The sequence below is a fragment of the Podarcis vaucheri genome, assembly GCF_965113315.1.
Source record: "Podarcis vaucheri genome assembly, chromosome: 1".
In the NCBI taxonomy this organism is placed as follows: Eukaryota; Metazoa; Chordata; class Lepidosauria; order Squamata; family Lacertidae; genus Podarcis; species Podarcis vaucheri.
The window spans coordinates 52875980-52894919 of record NC_138759.1 but is presented as its reverse complement, the minus strand read 5'-3'; positions in this window follow the sequence as shown (position 1 = coordinate 52894919).

Below are 18940 nucleotides of genomic sequence, written 5' to 3'. Positions count from 1 at the left end.
TGATATGTGTGCTGTGCATTCCTTCGGACTTCTCTGAGAGGCCGTAATGGCACAGTTGGTAGCCTGAATCACCAGAAGGCAAGCAAACTAGCTATGCCAATCCATACCATAACTTTCTTATAACCAAGTTCATATCTGTCAGAGCTGCTACCAGGTCCCAGCTCACATAGGACCACGCCACACAGCGTCCACTTTAAAAGAGTCTTTATTGAGTTACAGGTTTCATTTCCGAACTGCAGCGTGCAGCTCTACACCTTCTGCTCTAGGTCGGCGAAGACCCGTCTGAGTCCCCGCCTCTTGCACACCAGCTTAATACCCTAGCCTTGCTCCACCTCCTTCGCCTCTCCCTACGTCTCTGGGTCCTTCTGCCCCCCTGGGCCTCCTCCCTTCTACTCTCCTCTGACGCTGACCCCCCTGATCCTTCTGCCTCCTTGCGGCGGGCTTTAGGACCTGGCTCACTCTCCGGGCTGCTTACTGCTCCAGCTTCCGCTGCATTTGAACTTGGCGCGCGCGCCCAACTCTCTACTTTCCTCTTAACCGTTGCCTCGCTCTCTGAGGAGGGCGTGACCACCCCTGACTCGTGCCCTCCCTCCTGCTGACAGCCTCCGGAACCCGATGCCTGGCTACCTTCCTCCCTGCTGCTCTCAGTCTTGAGCGTGGGTCCCGACTTCCAGCTGCTGCCGCCCTCAGTTATGAGCGTGGGTCCCGACTTCCAGCTGCTGCTCTCTGAATCTCCTCTGTTCCCTTCCTCCTGGGGTGTCCCCCCGGATCCCCCCCTTGCTCTGCTCACTGGGGCTCCCTTTTGGGAGTCCTCTGACTCACTGCTTAGGCTTGGAGATCTCGGGTCGTCATCATCACTCATTCTCCCTTCGGCTTCCTCCCCCTCGCTCTCTGTTTCCACCCTTCTCTGCGTCTCTGCTTCTGAACCCCTGACATCCATCCCCCCCTCGAAGCCCCCCCTTCCCCCCTCCCCGCTGTCAGGTGTGGGTGCTGGGCGCTCCATCATCATGGGAGGGAATGCTGGATACAGGTCGCTCCCCGTGGGTGGCCGCCAACTGAAGACCTCCGAGTCTTCCCCCTCGCGGTCGTCGACGTTGACTTGTTGCTCTTCCATCTCTGTACCGCCGTGCTCGAACCCGAGGTCCTCCCCGAACACGTCCATGTCAGTCTCTGCGTCGGTCGCTCGACCTGGCATCTCCAGCCACTTCCTACGCCATCGCTCCTCTGGTCGATCGTCCCACCAATACGAGTTGCCTGATGCCGAACCTGCCGGTGAACCTTCTGGGGAACGGGTGCTCCGTGCGGGTTCCCCTTCTGAGTCGAATCCATGGAACGTGCTGGAAGAAAGTGTGGGTGTGAACAACCAGTCGTCGAAGAAGCTCGCTGGCATGGGTTTGTGTGGGAAGAGGGCATGAAACTCGTCCTTGAGCAGGGGTTCCTCCAAAGCGTAGTCTGGTACCCAGCTATTGGCGCTGGCCCGGGTGCCCTCTCTGGCTAAGAGGTATTCGACTCCCTCTTCCCCCCATCTGGAGTCCAAAATCTCCGTGACCTCGTTGATGTGGTCCTGGTGCTTCACCTCCCGCGTCTCCGTCCGTTCCCGGAGCGGACTTGGCGCCGTCCCTGGCTCCTGGAACCTGTGAGGTGCCTTGTAGGGAGTGAGCACCGACCTGTGGAACACCGGATGCATTCTGGAACCCTCCGGCAGCGCCAGTCGGAAGGCTACCGGGTTGATCTGCGCTTCGACTTGGTACGGACCGATCTGCTTGTGCCCCAACTTCTTCTTGGCAAGCGACCTGGTCGGCACTGCGTGGGCTGCCAACCAGACCCAGTCTCCCACTTGGATCACTTCGCCAACCCGCCTGTGCTTGTCAGCTTGCACCTTGTAGGCGTGCTTAGCTAGCTCCAGCTGCCGTCTGAGTTGATCGTGGACCGCCTGCAGCTCTGACGCGAACGCGTCCGCCGTCTGTGGTTCTCCCTCCCCCACTCTCTCCAGTCCCGGGAAGGTTCTGGGATTCCTCCCATTGTTGGCAAAGAACGGCGTCACTCCTGTGGACACGTGCTTCGTGTTGTTGTAAGCGAACTCGGCTAGCGGCAGGTAATCCACCCACGTCGCAGGCTGTTGATTGGCATAGCATCTCAGGTACTGCTGCATGATGGCATTGACCCTCTCTGCTTGCCCGTTGGTCTGCGGGTGTCTTGCTGATGCCAGATTGACCTTGACATTTAGAAAACCCATCAGCTTCTGCCAGAAAGACGAGATGAACTGGCGTCCGCGGTTGGACAGGATAGACCGTGGCAGGCCATGCACTTTGAACACGTGATCTATGAACAGTTTGGCGGTTTGTTCCGCCGTGGCCACCTTCGCACACGGAATGAAATGTGCCATCTTGGTGAACAAGTCCACCACCACTAGCACAGCTGTCTTGCCTCTCGAGTTGGGTAAATCCGTCACAAAGTCCAGGGCCACCCTCTCCCACGGTTCAAACGGTGTTTGCAGCGGTTCTAACAGTCCCGCCGGTGGTCTGTGTACCGGCTTGGCCCTCTGGCAGGTGTCGCACCTCGCGACGTAGTCCGCGACCTCTCCTCTCAGCCTGGGCCACCAGAAGTCTCTCGCGACTAATTCCATCGTTTTCTCTGTGCCAAAGTGACCGGCCGTGGGTGCGTCGTGCAACTGTTGCAGTACCTTGGCGCGAAGGTCGTCTCCTGGTACATAGACAGCCCCTTTGCGTAGGAGCAAGCCGTCCCGCACCTGGAACTCGTCCGTGGTAGCCGTGCCTCTGAGCAGTTCCGCCATCTTGTCTTGCGCGAATGAGTCGTCCCGCAATGCACGTCGCACCGCATCCAGGTCTACTGTAGCTGAGGCACACGCCCACGCCGTCGGTGCGAAGATGTGCATGGCCGCCGCTGGCGTCACCTCTTCTAGGTATTGCGGTTTTCGGGACAGTGCATCCGCCATGATGTTGGTGTCGCCTGGGACGTACTCTATTCGGAAATTGAAGTCAGCAAAGAACTCCGCCCAACGTATCTGCCTCTGGTTCAGGAACTGAGCCGTGCGCCAGTGCTCCAGATTCTTGTGGTCCGTGCAGACCTGCACCGTGTGCTTGGCGCCGATTAGGAAGTGCCTCCACGCCTTGAAAGCTGCATGAATGGCCAGCAACTCCCTGTCCCAGATGGTGTAGTTCTGCTCCGACTTGCTGAGCTTTCTGGAGTAGAACGCTCCCGGCCGCCACACCCCCTGCGGGTCTCGCTGCAGCAGGACAGCTCCCACGGCTCTGTCTGACGCGTCTGTCTCTACCCTCAACGGTTTACTGGGGTCGATATGCAGCAGTTGCTTCTCCGATGCGAAGAGATGCTTGAGCGCTTGAAAGGACTGTTCCGCCTGCTCCGTCCAGATGAATTTCTTTTTTTTGGAGCTGAGCGTGTCCGTAATTGCTGCCGTCTGCATCGCGAACCCCTTGATAAACTTGCGATAGAAGTTGGCGAAGCCGACAAACCGCTGGACCTCCTTCCGGTTGCGCGGGCTTTTCCAATCCAATACCGCACGAACCTTGGTGCTGTCCATGGCTATCCCCTTGTCCGACAACTTGTATCCCAGGAAATCCACCTCCGTCGTGTCGAACTGGCACTTCTCCAGCTTGGCGTACAGTCTATGTTGTTGCAACCTGCTGAGCACCTCCCTCACGTCTCGGTCGTGAGCTTGCTGCGAGTCAGAGAAAATCAGGATGTCATCCAGGAAGCAGACGCATGTCTTGTAGAGGAGTCCCTCCAACACGTGATGCATAAAAGCTTGAAAACAGTGAGAGCCATTTTGTAATCCAAAGGGCATAACTCTGTATTCGTAGGTGCCCAGCGGTGTGAACATGGCCGTCTTCCACTCATCGCCCTCCCGCATGCGGATGAGATTGTACGCCCCTCGCAGGTCCAACTTGGTGAACACGCGTCCCTTGCGCACCGTCGCGAGGAGGTCGTCAATCCTGGGCATGGGGTAATCAGACGGTTTGGTCATCTGGTTCAAAAGGCGGTAGTCCACAACTAGTCTTTTTTGGGGCGTGTCTTTCTTTTTCACGAAGAAAACGGGACTGCCCCCCACTGCCTTGGACTCTCTGATGAAGCCACGCTCCAGATTATGCTCGATGAACTGTTTGAGTTCCTGCATTTCATCTTCAGACATGGAGTATAGCCGCCCCTTCGGCAGCGTCGCCCCCGGTAGGAGGTCAATCTTGCAGTCATATGGCCGGTGAGGGGGTAGCTTGTCCGCCTCCTTCTCGCAGAAGACCTCCAAAAAGCTCGCGTATTTGTGGGGGACCGCTTGCAACGTTCCCAACTGCAGTTGTGATTCCTCCTCCTCTCCCTCCCGTCGGGGCAGGATGCAGTGTTCTGCGCAATAAGAGGAGCCGAAGATCAGTTGTCTCTGGTACCAAGCCAGTGTCGGACTGTGCCTGTCCAGCCAACTCATGCCCAACACAATGGGCGTGTCCGACAGTTGGGTGACATTAAAACTGATGACTTCCCTGTGGTTGCCAAGGCGCATCACCATCGGTGGCGTCTGCTTCACCACCTGCCCCCCTAGCAACTCTCTGCCATCCACTGTGACGACTTGCAGGGGCAGAGTGGCAGGCAATAGCTGTATAGCGTGCTGCTCCACAAAGCTCTGCGCTATAAAGTCTGCGTTGCTTCCAGAATCCACAGAAAGCGGCACTTCGATAGTGACGCCGTCGGGTAGCTGGAGAGATGCTGTGAGCTGCACTACTGGTTTGGGTGGGAGGGGATCCGTGGGTTGCAAGATTGCTGGGGACTGCTTCACAGATGCGTCTGGCTGGGCCCCAGTGCCTCCGTCTCCAGCCAGACATTGTCGTTTCCCTGCTGTGGTTCTCCTTGCTGCGTTGCTGCAGTCACCATTGCTGAGGCTGCAGTGTGCTTGTGGAGCCTCCGGGGACACTCCTTCGCCAAATGGCCTGGATCCTCGCAGATGTAACACTTCCTGTTCCCTCTAGGAGGCTTCGCTTTCACTGCTGCCGGTGCTAGGGCTCTGGCTGCTGACTGAGCCCTTGCACCTCCAACCTCCATCGGTTCCCCTCCCCCTCCTGGCGGAGGTGTGGATTGCGCACGCGCTGCTTCCCTCGGAACGAAAGAGAAACTTCTCGCTGCTTCGCGCCCTCCACGTCCTTCATCTCTGCACCATGGACGTTCTTCCAGCCTCACCCCCACAGTCAGCGCCCTTTGGACCACCTCCTGCGTGCTTCGGGGCCTCTCCCCCCTTGCAATTTCATCCTTAACCGCTGAACTTAGACCCTCCCAGAAGAGGTCTCTGACAGGGGGCGAATCCCGATCCCATTCTAAAGCACTGACCAGCGCAAAAAATCGGGCGTGATACTGCCGGACGCTCGCCCTCCCTTGTTTTAGTCCATGAATCTCCCGTCTGGCAAGATCCACATCAATAGTAGACAAAAAACACGCATCCATCGCTTTGATAAAGGCATCTGCATTCTGAAGCGCCGGATCTTTATCCCTCCACAAATTGCGCAGCCAGGCTTTGGCATCCCCATGCAAATGGGACAATATGAACCCCACCTTCTCTTCCTCATCTCTAAAGTCTTTTGCCAGCAGTTGCAGTGCGCACATTACGTCTGCTCTAAAATTAGGGTACTGTTGCAAAGTCCCATCGAAGTGAGCCACAAGCCCTCCTGCTCTCCGTGCCAATCCCACGCCCTCCGGTCTGGGTCCCGGTTGCCCTTGCTTAACAAGCATTTCAAACCTGGCGTGTAGGTCTCTGTAGGCGGCTGTAGTCTCCTCCTCCCGTTTCTTGGAAGCCAATACCTCTGAGGACAACTGGGTCACTGCCTCTTGCAGCGCGGAGATCCTCTGTTCTTCCGTCATCTTGCTAACCTTTGTGAGCTCGCTTACAGACACCCCTCTTCCTCCCCTAGCGGCTTCTGCTCCCGCTGCGAGGTTTCAGGTTTCTGAAGCTTTGTCAGACGGGTCTTACTGTCAGAGCTGCTACCAGGTCCCAGCTCACATAGGACCACGCCACACAGCGTCCACTTTAAAAGAGTCTTTATTGAGTTACAGGTTTCATTTCCGAACTGCAGCGTGCAGCTCTACACCTTCTGCTCTAGGTCGGCGAAGACCCGTCTGAGTCCCCGCCTCTTGCACACCAGCTTAATACCCTAGCCTTGCTCCACCTCCTTCGCCTCTCCCTACGTCTCTGGGTCCTTCTGCCCCCCTGGGCCTCCTCCCTTCTACTCTCCTCTGACGCTGACCCCCCTGATCCTTCTGCCTCCTTGCGGCGGGCTTTAGGACCTGGCTCACTCTCCGGGCTGCTTACTGCTCCAGCTTCCGCTGCATTTGAACTTGGCGCGCGCGCCCAACTCTCTACTTTCCTCTTAACCGTTGCCTCGCTCTCTGAGGAGGGCGTGACCACCCCTGACTCGTGCCCTCCCTCCTGCTGACAGCCTCCGGAACCCGATGCCTGGCTACCTTCCTCCCTGCTGCTCTCAGTCTTGAGCGTGGGTCCCGACTTCCAGCTGCTGCCGCCCTCAGTTATGAGCGTGGGTCCCGACTTCCAGCTGCTGCTCTCTGAATCTCCTCTGTTCCCTTCCTCCTGGGGTGTCCCCCCGGATCCCCCCCTTGCTCTGCTCACTGGGGCTCCCTTTTGGGAGTCCTCTGACTCACTGCTTAGGCTTGGAGATCTCGGGTCGTCATCATCACTCATTCTCCCTTCGGCTTCCTCCCCCTCGCTCTCTGTTTCCACCCTTCTCTGCGTCTCTGCTTCTGAACCCCTGACAATATCTAATTTTCTACAACCCTTGAACCTTCTGGACTTTATTCAGCCATCCTACACCTTATACTGGATAGAGTGGCAAGGACCCTGACCTTTTTTCAAAACAAATTGTGTTTTTTTTCTTAAAGATTTAATAAGGCAACAAGTTAGTTTTTGATATAAGTATTTCAGAAGAGGCTAATTTTACAGTTTGAGTAGCTGCCCATAAGAGGAATTCTTCTTTTTAAAAAATTAACAGACATAAAAGCATCCTGCTGTGTCTATTTCCACTGTTGCATTTTGCTGTTTATGCTTTTATGAAGTATTCAATGGTTTTATGTTATGCCTTTGTGTTTATTGCTCACTGCTCCATTGCTGCTGCTCCCCATTGCCAGATAGGCCTGGGGCCTCATTGAAATTGGAGCAGGCCCACTAACGGGCACTTTGCCAAAGACCCCCTCAAACTTGGAGCCAGCCCTGGTCTTGAGAATGGTCCGAAGACCCAGGATTCAGTTTTACTGCTGAAACTAAGGAGGTTTTGGGCTTGTAAGCAGCTGAATCTGAGATCAAAGAGCAATTGGGTGCGAGCTGCTGGAGCAACCTGGATGAAGATCAGGGTCAAGTGTAATACATAAAATAAACAGCATCCGGCTCAGCCCAGGAAAAAAGCAGAATGCAAAAGGTGGAAATCAGTAGAAATACTGCATACAGGTCAGATCAATCACAAGAACCAAGAGAGTGTCTAGATCCAAGAAAGGACTGTGTCTTGGAGTGGTTAGTGATTATGGAGCGCTTTGCTGCTTTGTCAAAGGGCAAAAACAAAGGCGATGGAAAAACTACCACCACCCTGCTTTAAGAAGTATTGGTTAGCATGAAGGTTTAGCGATGCGGTTAGCCATTTTGCAGTATAGCTACTGTTTCCCCTCTGCCAATACAGTACAGCTCTAAAGATGCTCTTCGTTCTTTCTGGGCCATGGTTCAGGCATTTGGATCCTGCCGATTCAGCACTCCTGCCACTTACGACAGGTCTGCATCTAGAAGTCCATTTCCCTCCTTCCCCCTTCTCTAATCCTGGCAGAGAAGTGGAAAGCACGGTTAAGCTGCCTGGCAACGGTGACCACAGCGCCATTTCCACCGCTATGTTCGTGGGTGGGGAAATTGCTCCAATAATCCAGCTCAGTCACATTTATTTTCAAAGGGGGAAAATTAGTCAAAAATTAGAGGATTAGTCAAAAAGCACCTGCAAATGTATAGTTTTGGAGGATAGGTTCCTTTCAGGCAGCTTCAAAGCCGCTTAAAAAAACACACAACTATAATAGAGATTCTGATTTACAAGCCATGAATATGTGGGGGCATGTAAGGAGGATGAAAGGCATGCCCACAAGAAGGAAACAAAGGAGAGCAAAACTCTGGCTGGAAACATAATCGTTTGTCGCAGCCTCACTGTGCTAAAGGGTTGTGCAGGTGTAGATAGAAGAGAAGGTGTTCAAACCCTTCAAGCGTGGGTTTTACTGACAATTACCCAAGATTAACAAGAGAATGTTTATTTGAGAGACAATAGAAACAAATTCCTGTGAACTGAAGTCTGAGGTGAATGTGATTAGAACTAGCAATCTCTTTTCTACGCAGCTGATTCCCCTCTCCCCGCTGTCAAGGCACAGAATCCTACGGTTCCTTCAATTCCCTCCTCCCAATTAACATTCGAGACGCCAGGCAATCTCCTCCTTCCTCCCCACCCCACAACACAAACCCAAAACAAGGCCCATGACAAGGGGGCTGAAAGTGGCATCACACAGACCTTAAGCTGCACACACACAGCATACTGTTAAAGTACACACACACTCCAATGATCCTGGGAACTGTAGTGTGTTGATGGTGCTGGGGATCGTAGCCATGTGAGACATAAGCTACATTTCCCAGGATTGTTAGGTGCTTGTGTGCATTTGAAATGTATGCTGTGGACTCAGGTCACACTTGTTTTGCCCTTTCATCATTTCAAGTCAAATAGACTTTTATCACTTGCTGGTAAAAGTTGACACAGACAGAGCCAATCTTTTAAGATCTTCCAAGGAGTGTGTCTGCTGGTTATTCCAGGTGCAGTGGATCCCAGTTGTTGTTGAACTACAGCTCCCACCACCCCTGGCCATTGGGTCGTGCTTGCTGGGGCTGATGGGAGTTGGAGTTCAGCAACAGCTGGAGGGCCAAAGATTCCCCACGTCTGAACTAGATGGACCTTTGGTCTTATCCAGCAGAGCTCCTATCCTTGCATACTTGCATATCCTGTAACTCACTGTTCTGCAAGACAGTTTCTCCTTCCAAGTCCCTAAAATATCAGAATCCTGCTCCATAGCAACTCAGAGCAGGGCTTTCGGTGTGGCTGCCCCTGTTTTGTGGAGCAAAACGTTCCTCTTGAAATACAACATGCATATCACCATCTGCACTTTCAGGAAACAATGGAATACATATTTTTTTGCTGCTTGTCAAAGCTTTTTCTAGCTGGATGACAAGATTTCCGCCTTAATTTTGAAAAACAAAACACAAACACCCATCTTTGGTTGTTTTTGCACTGGTTTTTTAAAGAACTATTTTCAGCTGTTAAATTGCTTTGAGCTGTGTGTTAAAGCCGATTCATAAATCAATAAATAGCAGCAATAATAATGTTCTAACCTAAATTGGGTGGAAGTAGTAACTGTAGGATCCCATCGATTGCCTCTCTTTTCTACCTTGCCTTGCTTCAGCTCCTTCAACTTGTTCTCCACCACCCCTTCAGGTGCCCAGGGCCAAAGCTTTTGGTGCTAAGGGAGGGATGGTGGCAGGGATTGGTCTCCGCTTCCCCTCTCAACAGAACAGCAGCTTCACTGAAATGAAGGAATGCAGAGCTCCTGCTGAAGGCCTCCCCAAAAGCCCTTGCTTGGAGTTCAGTACCTCAGCATCAGCAATAACAGCATCAAGGGAGGAAATGTCACCTCCAGCTGACTGGAAATCACACCCCTGGGTTCACTGTGGGTCACTCTGCTAATTAGCCCTGGGGATACCAGAGCACAGGTGTCAGAGGAAATGTCACAGGATAAAAAGCACTAATGAAATAATTCCATGGCTCAGTAAACAGAAAAAAAACAGTGGAGTTCTTCTACCCCCTGCTTAGAAAGAAAGAGGATGCAGTTGCCTTGAGCCCCTAGAGGGGGCGCCCTCTCCTCCCACCATGCTCCTTAAGGGACCTCCAACTGAGACAGATCAGAGCTCCTCTCCTCTGGCTCCACCATCAAAAAGTAGCTATATGTTCCCTCCCTTATCCCACTTCATACAGTCAGTGCTGCCAGTGTTATTTATTACTCCCTCTCCTCCCTGGCTTTTAAACAGCAGCCCAACAGGTGGAAATTAAGCATGTGAATTTTTCGCTGGCATGGAGCTACAGTCATTCTTCAGCCTGCCAGGCTTCAGTGGAAGGCGCAGCAGCAAAGCCTGGCATTTTACATTGGCAAAGCCTAAGGGGTCCGTGCTAAAAGGACAGTCAGAGCTGCAGCTGGAAGATTAAGGCCTTAAGCACACTTGGCTGGGTGGAAATCACATCAATGGCTCGTACTGGTGCTGGTGACAGGGGCTGTGGCAGGGCCACTCATAGGGGTGAGGGTGGAGTGTGGGGAGGGCAGCAGGGGCAAGGTCAGGGGAGCTTCAGGTTGTATGGGGGCTGCTGCCCATTGGAATTGGTAGGGAGCATCCTGAAACCCTGGCCTACCTGGCAGCAAGTCAAAATCCCCAGTCCAGGGTCAATCCACATGTTCAAAGTCCAAACTAAAGCACAGTCCTGAGAGGCCCAGGAGCATCCAAAGCAAGTTCCCTCAACATGGGCAGTTAAGCAAACACAGTAGCTCAGCTCTGCTTCCCTTTTATACTTTGCCTGCTGACTGCAGCATCTGGGCTTGACGAGGCACGAGACCCTCACCTGTTCTTAGCCTACTCTGGAACCACACACCTCCTCCCAGAGCTAGTGAGCCCCACCTGGCCAGCTAGGGAGCTGGGCTCTGGGCCCTTGCCTGCCTCAGCCTCCTGGAGAATGCTGCCTGCTGCTCCCTACATATCTAGAGTCCGCCATGTTCATGAAGACAGGGGCCCCTCTGGCTCTGGTGATGGGTCCTGCTGCTCTGGTTCCTGTGCACAGACCCCCATCCAGTGGCGGAGCTTCATGCTCTGGCACTGGAGGGCAGAGAGCAGGCGGGGGCGGGGCTGGCATGCGTCCCAGGAGTGTGCCGTGCCACCCGCAGGGGCGTGGCGCCCAGCGTGGGCAGGGGGGGCAGCCGCGATGGCACCCCACTGGGATCGCGCTGACAGGTGCGGGGTGCTCCCCGCATTCCTTTTCCTCCGCCAGTGCCCCCACCTCCTCGTCATCCTCTGTCACCCCGTGAATACTTCCTACACCAACCTTCCCCACCCCCAGCTTGCCCCGTGTGACCCAGTCCCAGCTGCACCCCTCGCCAGGATCATCTTCCTCCTCCCCGTTGTCGTGCCAGTTCATGACAGGGAGGAAGGCAGAGAGGTCAACAGCAGGTGGCGCTAGAACCAATGATAAGCCAAGCCCACATCCTAGTTTTGCTCCTGCCCTCCTCCCGGCTGAGATCTGCAAGGGTGAGACTGATACTAAGGAGCCAGGAAGGTGAAAGCAAATGCCACCTCCTGGATGGGACGTAAGTCAGTAGAGAGACAGGTAGGTAGGGGCCAGTTGAGGATGGTAAGACAATGTTGCATTTGCCCTAATGGATCAATTTCTGTATTGATCTTTTAATTCATAGGAATAGATGCTAGTGCAACACCAGCCAATGCTGCAAATAAAAAACGGCAATGGAATGTCAGGACTTTGTTCAGGAACCAGCGGGAGAAGCTTTCAGCCTACCAGGTTCCCTCCCTTAGTGAGGGAGGTGGCCATCTCAGATCAAAGGACCTTCAAGGGCAGGGGTCGGCAAGGTTTACTTCGCCTGGACTGGTTCACTCCAGTGGAGATCCCTCTGTGGGCCAGATCATGTGTGCGTGATTTCTAGCGTCTGCACAAATGCAATTTCCGGCGTCTGCACAGACGCGATTTCCAGTGTCTGCGCATGTACAGATGTGATTTCTGGAGCCACAGAAGCGATTTCCCGCGCCGTGCCGGTTTAGCACAGCATGCGGGGACTCACTGAACGGGCGGCTCGGTTCAGGGGTGGCTTGTGTGCCGGTTAAACACTTGTGGCCCATGGGCCTTAGGTTGCCGACCCCTGTTCAAGGGCAAAGTCCAGCATCAGTCTGCTGGATTTCACCTTTCCAGTTCTATTCATTTGGTTTCCCACAACAGGTGGGAATCTGTTCAGCAAGATGATTGTGTTGTCAGCAAGCACATCTGTCGTGAAGAGTTGCTGTGCTCATTTTGCATCCATTTAAATACTAATCGTATGGCTACTTTACTCAGCAATGCTAAAATGATTCTGTTGTCATCTTTTACTGCTGCTGTGAAGGGACATTTGGCATACGTTTATTCTGTAATTGAATTGTCACAAACTGACAATTTAACTCCAGTCTTTCCATCCTCCTCCTGGTGCATAATCAACAGGCCTCATGGAGAATGTGCGCATAATCATTCCACGAAGAGGGAATTGTGCCAGTCGATATACAGGCTTTGGGGAATGTAGATATCTCAGCTGAAATTTGTACATTCTCTGGCCATTATGTATAATATCCAACAGACTTTGGGGAATGTACGTATCTTGACTGTATTTTGTACATTCTCTGGTCAGCATGCATAGTCACCAAGAAACATTGCCTTTTTTTTCTTGTTCAGGCTGGGGCAGCTAATAAAATTGAAGCAACAGCATAAGCCCCAGCAGAAAATAATTTATTTATTGATTAGTTAAAAGGCAGATGAGCAATTAACCAAAAACTGCAGAGAGAAGAAATGCCATGGTGCTTCTGCAGCAGCACAACTGGGTGCCTTCATCTGCCCCAGCTGCAACAAAACATATGCCTCCTGCATCAGTCTCTATAGTAATATTAGTAGTAGTAGTAGTAGTAGTAGTAATAATAATAATAATAATAATAATAATAATAAAAATTATTTATACCCCGCCCATCTGGGTGGCTCCCAACAGAATATTAAACAGAATAAAACTTCAAACATTAAAAGCTTCCCTAAACAGGGCTGCCTTCAGATGTCTTCTAAAAGTCAGATAGTTGTTTATTTCCTTGACATCTGGTGGGAGGGCGTTCCACAGGGCGGGTGCCACTACCAAGAAGGCCCTCTGCCTGGTTCCCTGTAGCCTCACTTATCGCAGTGAGGGAACCGCTAGAAGGCCCTTGGAGGAGGACCTCAGTGTCCAGGCTGAACGATGGGGTGGAGACGCTCCTTCAGGTATATATAGCCACAGCAGGCACTGCCAACGTGCAAAGGCTTGACCTCACCCCCAAAGGCAAACTCTTCTATTGTCTCCCAGGACAGATGGATGCCAGCAAGATGATAACTGGCTGAGAACCCCAAGCAGTTCAGAAGTAGACACAATGGGCCACCCTATGGTGTCATTCAACTGATGGTAAGGAGAGTCCCCCAATCCTCTGGAGCTTCAGGAGGGAGAAGGCAGAATTACTGAAACTTGCTTCTATTCCCATTCCATTGACAGAAGCCTTCTTGCTCTCTGTTGAGTGACACTGTTAGATAGAACCCAATTGTATTAGTTTTATCCTCATAGTTATAAGTACATATAACTGAATCAAAGACATATGCTTCCCTCCTGCAGTAGACACAGCTCCACCCTCCTTCAGCCCCATGGTTTTGGGAAAGGGAGTGTGTTGTTCAGACGGGGAAGCCCTGCAACTAGCAGCCCTGAAACTTGGGGCAGGAGGGTCAGCGCTTTGCAGTTCCTTGACCTGCTGCGGCAGCTTATCACTCACCGCATGTGTTGACAGGCAGAAGGGCCATTTGGAGAGTAATGGAGCCAGACGAAATCATTGTAATGAGGTTTATAAGGAGCAGGTCATGCTCAACAAACTCAATCATTTCCCCTGATAGAATCTCAAGCTCATCAGTGACCAAGATGCTGTGACCAAGGCAGCTAAGCATTAGCTGAGCATTGCTCCCAGATAATTTTTTATTTCCGTGGACATATTTACAACACTTCGCTCGGAGATTAATCTTTTCCATGGGCTAAAATTTTGAAGCAAAGGCCTTTGTATCTCTTCCAGCAACTGGGACTATGTGACATCATCAGCAGAGTGAATAGACGCCCCATCCTCTTTGAGACTGGAACAGCTGACTTCCAGACTGTTTTTTACCTGGTAAGTTGTCAGCAAAGATAATCACCCTTTGGAGGGATCAGCAAGGATAAAGATTGTACTGAAGTTTTCTCCAAACATACACCAGGATCTCCCTGTTCCTGGTCTTACACTTTATACAGTTCTTCAACCTTGGGTACCAGATATTTATTGGACTACAACTCCCATCATCTCTACTAGCTTAACCAATGATCAAGGATAATGGGAGTTGTAGTCCGACAGCATCCAGGGACCCACGGTTAAAGAAGTTTGCACAAACTCCAGCACACAGTCCACTGGCTGTCAGGTGGCCTTATTACATTATTCTTGTAAATGTTTTGATTTGTATGCTGCTTTGGAGACATTATGGGTGAAAGGCAAGAAACCCCAGCACAGAATAGTGGGGAAGGGATCCATAGCTGACTGGATCCAGGAATATATTCGGATGCACTGAGCAACAAATATGCCCCATACATTTAAATAGAAAAATCTTAGCCTCTTGCCTTATGGATAAGATAAGGCAAAGGCAGAATCCTGAGGTGACAGAATGACCTGTGCCATTCCCGACTGCAGGTGGAAGATCTTTTTTAAAACAAGTTTCCCACATTAAAAAACACACAAAAACTTGCAACTATAAATTTTGAATAGTCCTTCCTGATGCATTTGTTTGATTATTTTTTGAAACTGAAATGAAATATTTTATGTGGGAAGTGATCCAGTATGGTACCCCCTACCTGCAGTGGTACAATGCATTCAACCGCCTCAGGATTTTACAAGGAGGGGTGGGATTTTGGGCTTTCAGATTTCAGTGGTGCCCTGTGAGAGGGCAAAATTCAGCAGCCCCCACCTTTTGCCTTCCATTCTGCACATAGCTGTGTTGCCCTACAGCGCCCCCTAGGCTTGGCACCCAGTGTGGGGGAACCAGTCACACTGCCCTAAATCCGCCTCTGCTTTTACCACCTCATTCTGCTGGATGTTCAGAGAAGGCCAATATATGACTTTATGTATAGTTCTTATTATTTGGCTATGCAACCTGGATGTTTATCCAGAAGTATGCCCCACTGATTTCAAACTGGGCTTACTTCCAAGTAAATTTAACGGAAGCCTTGCTTTTCTCGGACTTTATTCTTAAAGGATCTCAATTGTCATTATACAGAATGAATTATGCCATTTTGACGGTCAAGTGGGGCATGTTAATCCTTGTCATGTCACACGGCAACAGTTTCTCCTGCAGCTTATCAGAAGCCCGTGGGCTCAGCAAAACTCACCAAGTGCCTCCAGGTACATTCAGGCAAAAAGAAAATGCCTGCGTCAATGAGTGTGAGACAGGCACTGTGAAAAGAAAGTGAGGAGGCGGAGATAGCAAAAACTTCATTTTTAGCTGTGGGAGAAAACTCTCTCTCTGACCTTGTTGCTCTTTTAGGAGAAAGTGTGGCATTGGAGCAGAAACTGCTTTGTTCTGGGCAGTTCTGTGATGCCACAAGTGCGTGGCCAAATGAAGAAAAAATAGGAACATAGGGAGCTGCCTGTCTGGTCAGTTTCACGAACAACTCTTCTAGGGCACAGCAAAGAAGAATGCTCCCATATTTTTTCCCCTGGCATCTGGAATCTGACACTTCTTCTAAATTCATGCTGCAGCTGCAAAGGAAGAAACCGGAGCACCATCTCAGATAAGGGTGCCCAGCTTAAGCCATAGCTACAAAGGAGGAATTGGGAGCTCATTTAGAAGCTGCTCCCAGTTCTCCCTCTGGAGACGGGCTTGGACTTTCCCATGCCTAATTGACAAATGACATCAGGTGTGGGCAAGGTGGGCGGGGTTCACTCCAAAGGCTTCATGGGCCAAATCCAGAGGCTACTGCTCTATTCTCCCCCCCCCCAATAGACACTTAGTGGCCACAGAGCATAACTAGTCCTCATTAGGCTGTTTTGGAGAGTCTCCCCACTCAGACCTTTTTTCCTATACATTTTTGTACTTCTGTTAACTTATGGTTACCCCCTCTCCTCAGCCGTCTGCTGATACCTCTTGCTGCTGCCTTAGGCATATCAGGAGTGGGAAACCATTGGCTCTCCAGATGTTACTGAACTACAATTCCCATCAACCTCAGCAAGCATGGCCAATGGTCAGGGGTGATGGGAACTGTAGTTGAGCAATGCCTGGCAGGCACTTTGAGAATGTGTTTTGCTATTAGTGTTCGCTGCAGCAACTACAGTCGTACCTTGGTTTATGAACTTAATTCGTTCTGGAGGTCCATCCTTAAACCAAAGTGTTCTTAAACCAAGGTGTGCTTTCCCATAGCAGTGGGGACTCAATTTACAAATGGAACACACTCAACAGGAAGCAAAACATGTTCTTATTCCAAGGCAAAGTTCACAAACCAAAATGCCTACTTCCGGGTTTGCAGCATTCTTAATCCAAATTGTTCATAAACTAAGCCGTGGGTAGGCAAACTAAGGCCCAGGGGCCAGATCCGGCCCAATCGCCTTCTAAATCCGGCCCACAGACAGTCCGGGAATCAGCGTGTTTTTACATGAGTAGAATGTGTGCTTTTATTTAAAATGCATCTCTGGGTTATTTGTGGGGCATAGGAATTCATTCATTTTTTTCCTTCTTCAAAATATAGTCCAGCCCCCCACAAGGTATGAGGGACAGTGGACTAGCCCCCTGCTGAAAATGTTTGCTGACCCCTAAACTAAGCTGTTCTTAAACCAAGGTACCACTGTATTCCAGATAGCCAACATGAGACTTGCTTAGCAAGCTACACACATTACATTGCAGCAGCTGCAATGACCAACAGGAGGAAGTGGCCTGCATTGGAGAAGAGAGACAGGTTGGTGACTAACCCCCCCCCGCCCACCCACTGACAGTCACTTTCTCCCTAGAATCCCCCACCCAGCCTCCTTTGCCCATGGAGAGTTTCAGACTCATGTTTGCTGTGAAATCCCCTTAGGCTGGTTTTAAATGTGAGAAGCATATTGACTCAGCTAGATCAGCCTCTGGCTATCTGGCGGAAGCATAAAGAACATTGAGCTTTAAACAGCACAGAATCCATTTTTGTATTTCAGTGGTCTAGCAGAGGAGAAATAAAGCAATTGCAAGGCTGATCTCTGTTCATGGGCAGAAGGGAGCATTAATCCTTGGAGCCAAATGATTTTTTTGAAAGGTCTAGCCACCCATGTCTGGCTACTCTGGCTACTGTGAGGCCCATGCAGAGCTGGCCTCTCTCTTGGGAAGGTGGAAATAAGAGCATAGGTGCAGCAAAAACAGCTCATAGTCCAAGCCTTACTCTAACAAAGTGCCACCATTTGATAGTATCTTGTATGTAAGATACACCAAATGAATGTACATTTCACTGGCTGAATGTGCACCTTGGGCAGAGGAGATGACAGCTGATCTGGAGAAGAGGAACTAATGCTATCTGGGGGTTGATGGGGCTGAGTCATGGGAGAGATTTGAAAGGAAAGCCTGGGGAGTTTGGCTAAATGACAAGTCACGACAAGGCAGTAGGAAGATGTGGGAAGTGTGGGGGGCTGAGATGTCAAGCGATTGATGGGTGTAACCCTAGCGAGGCAAAGAGAATGTAAAAGGCGGAGATGTCACACAAGTGACATGACTTGTTTCTGGTGCGCAGATTCAAGGACCCTTTCACTTCCCAGGTGCTGCTGACATTATTTCCTCATGGCGGTTTCGGGTCTGCAAAGAGCAGGCACGGTTTCTCTTGCAAATCTCAAGCAGCTCCTTCTCGCAGATATGCGTGCATGCCATGCTGAAATCCCCTTTTGTGCTGGAGGATAACTGAGCCCCAGAAAAAGAAAGATGGCAGACCTGAACCTGGTTGGGCTTTATGAGACAGCTGAGAGACAGAAGGAGAGGAACTCACTCTGACGCCTCTTCCTTTCCATTACTGAAAGGCTGCCTGCTCTCAGGAGAGCCAGTGTGGTGTAGAGGTTAAGAGTAGTGGACTCGTAATCTGGTGAAACGGGTTCGCTTTCCTGCTCCTCCACATGCAGCTGCTGGGTGACCTTGGCCTAGTCACACTTCTTTGAAGTCTCTCAGCCTCACTCACTGTTTGTTGTGGGGGAGGAAGGGAAAGGAGATTGCTAGCCGCTTTGAGACTCCTTAGGGTAGTGATAAAGCAGGATATCAAATCCAAACTCCTCCTCCTCCACTTCTTCTTCTTCTTCTTCTTCTTCTTCTTCTTCTAGGCAACAGATGAGAGGTGATGGTCAGCAACCAGGCCAAGATTCTGGTTAATAGGAAGGATTGGTGGCCAAGCAGATTCACACCCTTTGGTGATAAGAAATTGTATATAAATGGCACTACAGATCTCTGGAGAGGACAGTCAGATGCTTCATCCCCTGAATTACAAATGCAGACCAGGCACAATCCTGCTGTGGTTTCACATACATACATACATACATACATACATACATACATAAATGTGGGGGTGGTAGCGGGAGAGAGAGAGGAAGGGAAGATTTCTGAATGTTGCCTGATCTTTGTGCATCAAGATCAAATTGGTTCTTTAGAGAATAAATATCTGCATGTGCTGTACATCCCCATTGGCTGGGTACTTCATGTAATAGAGTCAGTTTCTACTGGTATAATTTATTCCAGTCCTCAGAGCATCCCTGCCCATTCACCAAGTCGTGCTTGCTTTCTGGTGCAATGCTGTCTTAGCCTCTAGAAGCCAGGTGCATACTTTCCAGTGTGACCAAGAGACATGGGAGCAGGGTAGAGATGTAGAGGTGACAGATGCAAGAAGACCTAGGAAGAATTCCACTTGCCCTAACCCTTCCCTGCAAGCACAGGAGGATGTGTTAGGCAACTTCATTAGTGGATAGCCAAGCTGCTGGGAGAAAAATACAGTACAGTGGTACCTCGGGTTACAGACGCTTCAGGTTACAGACACT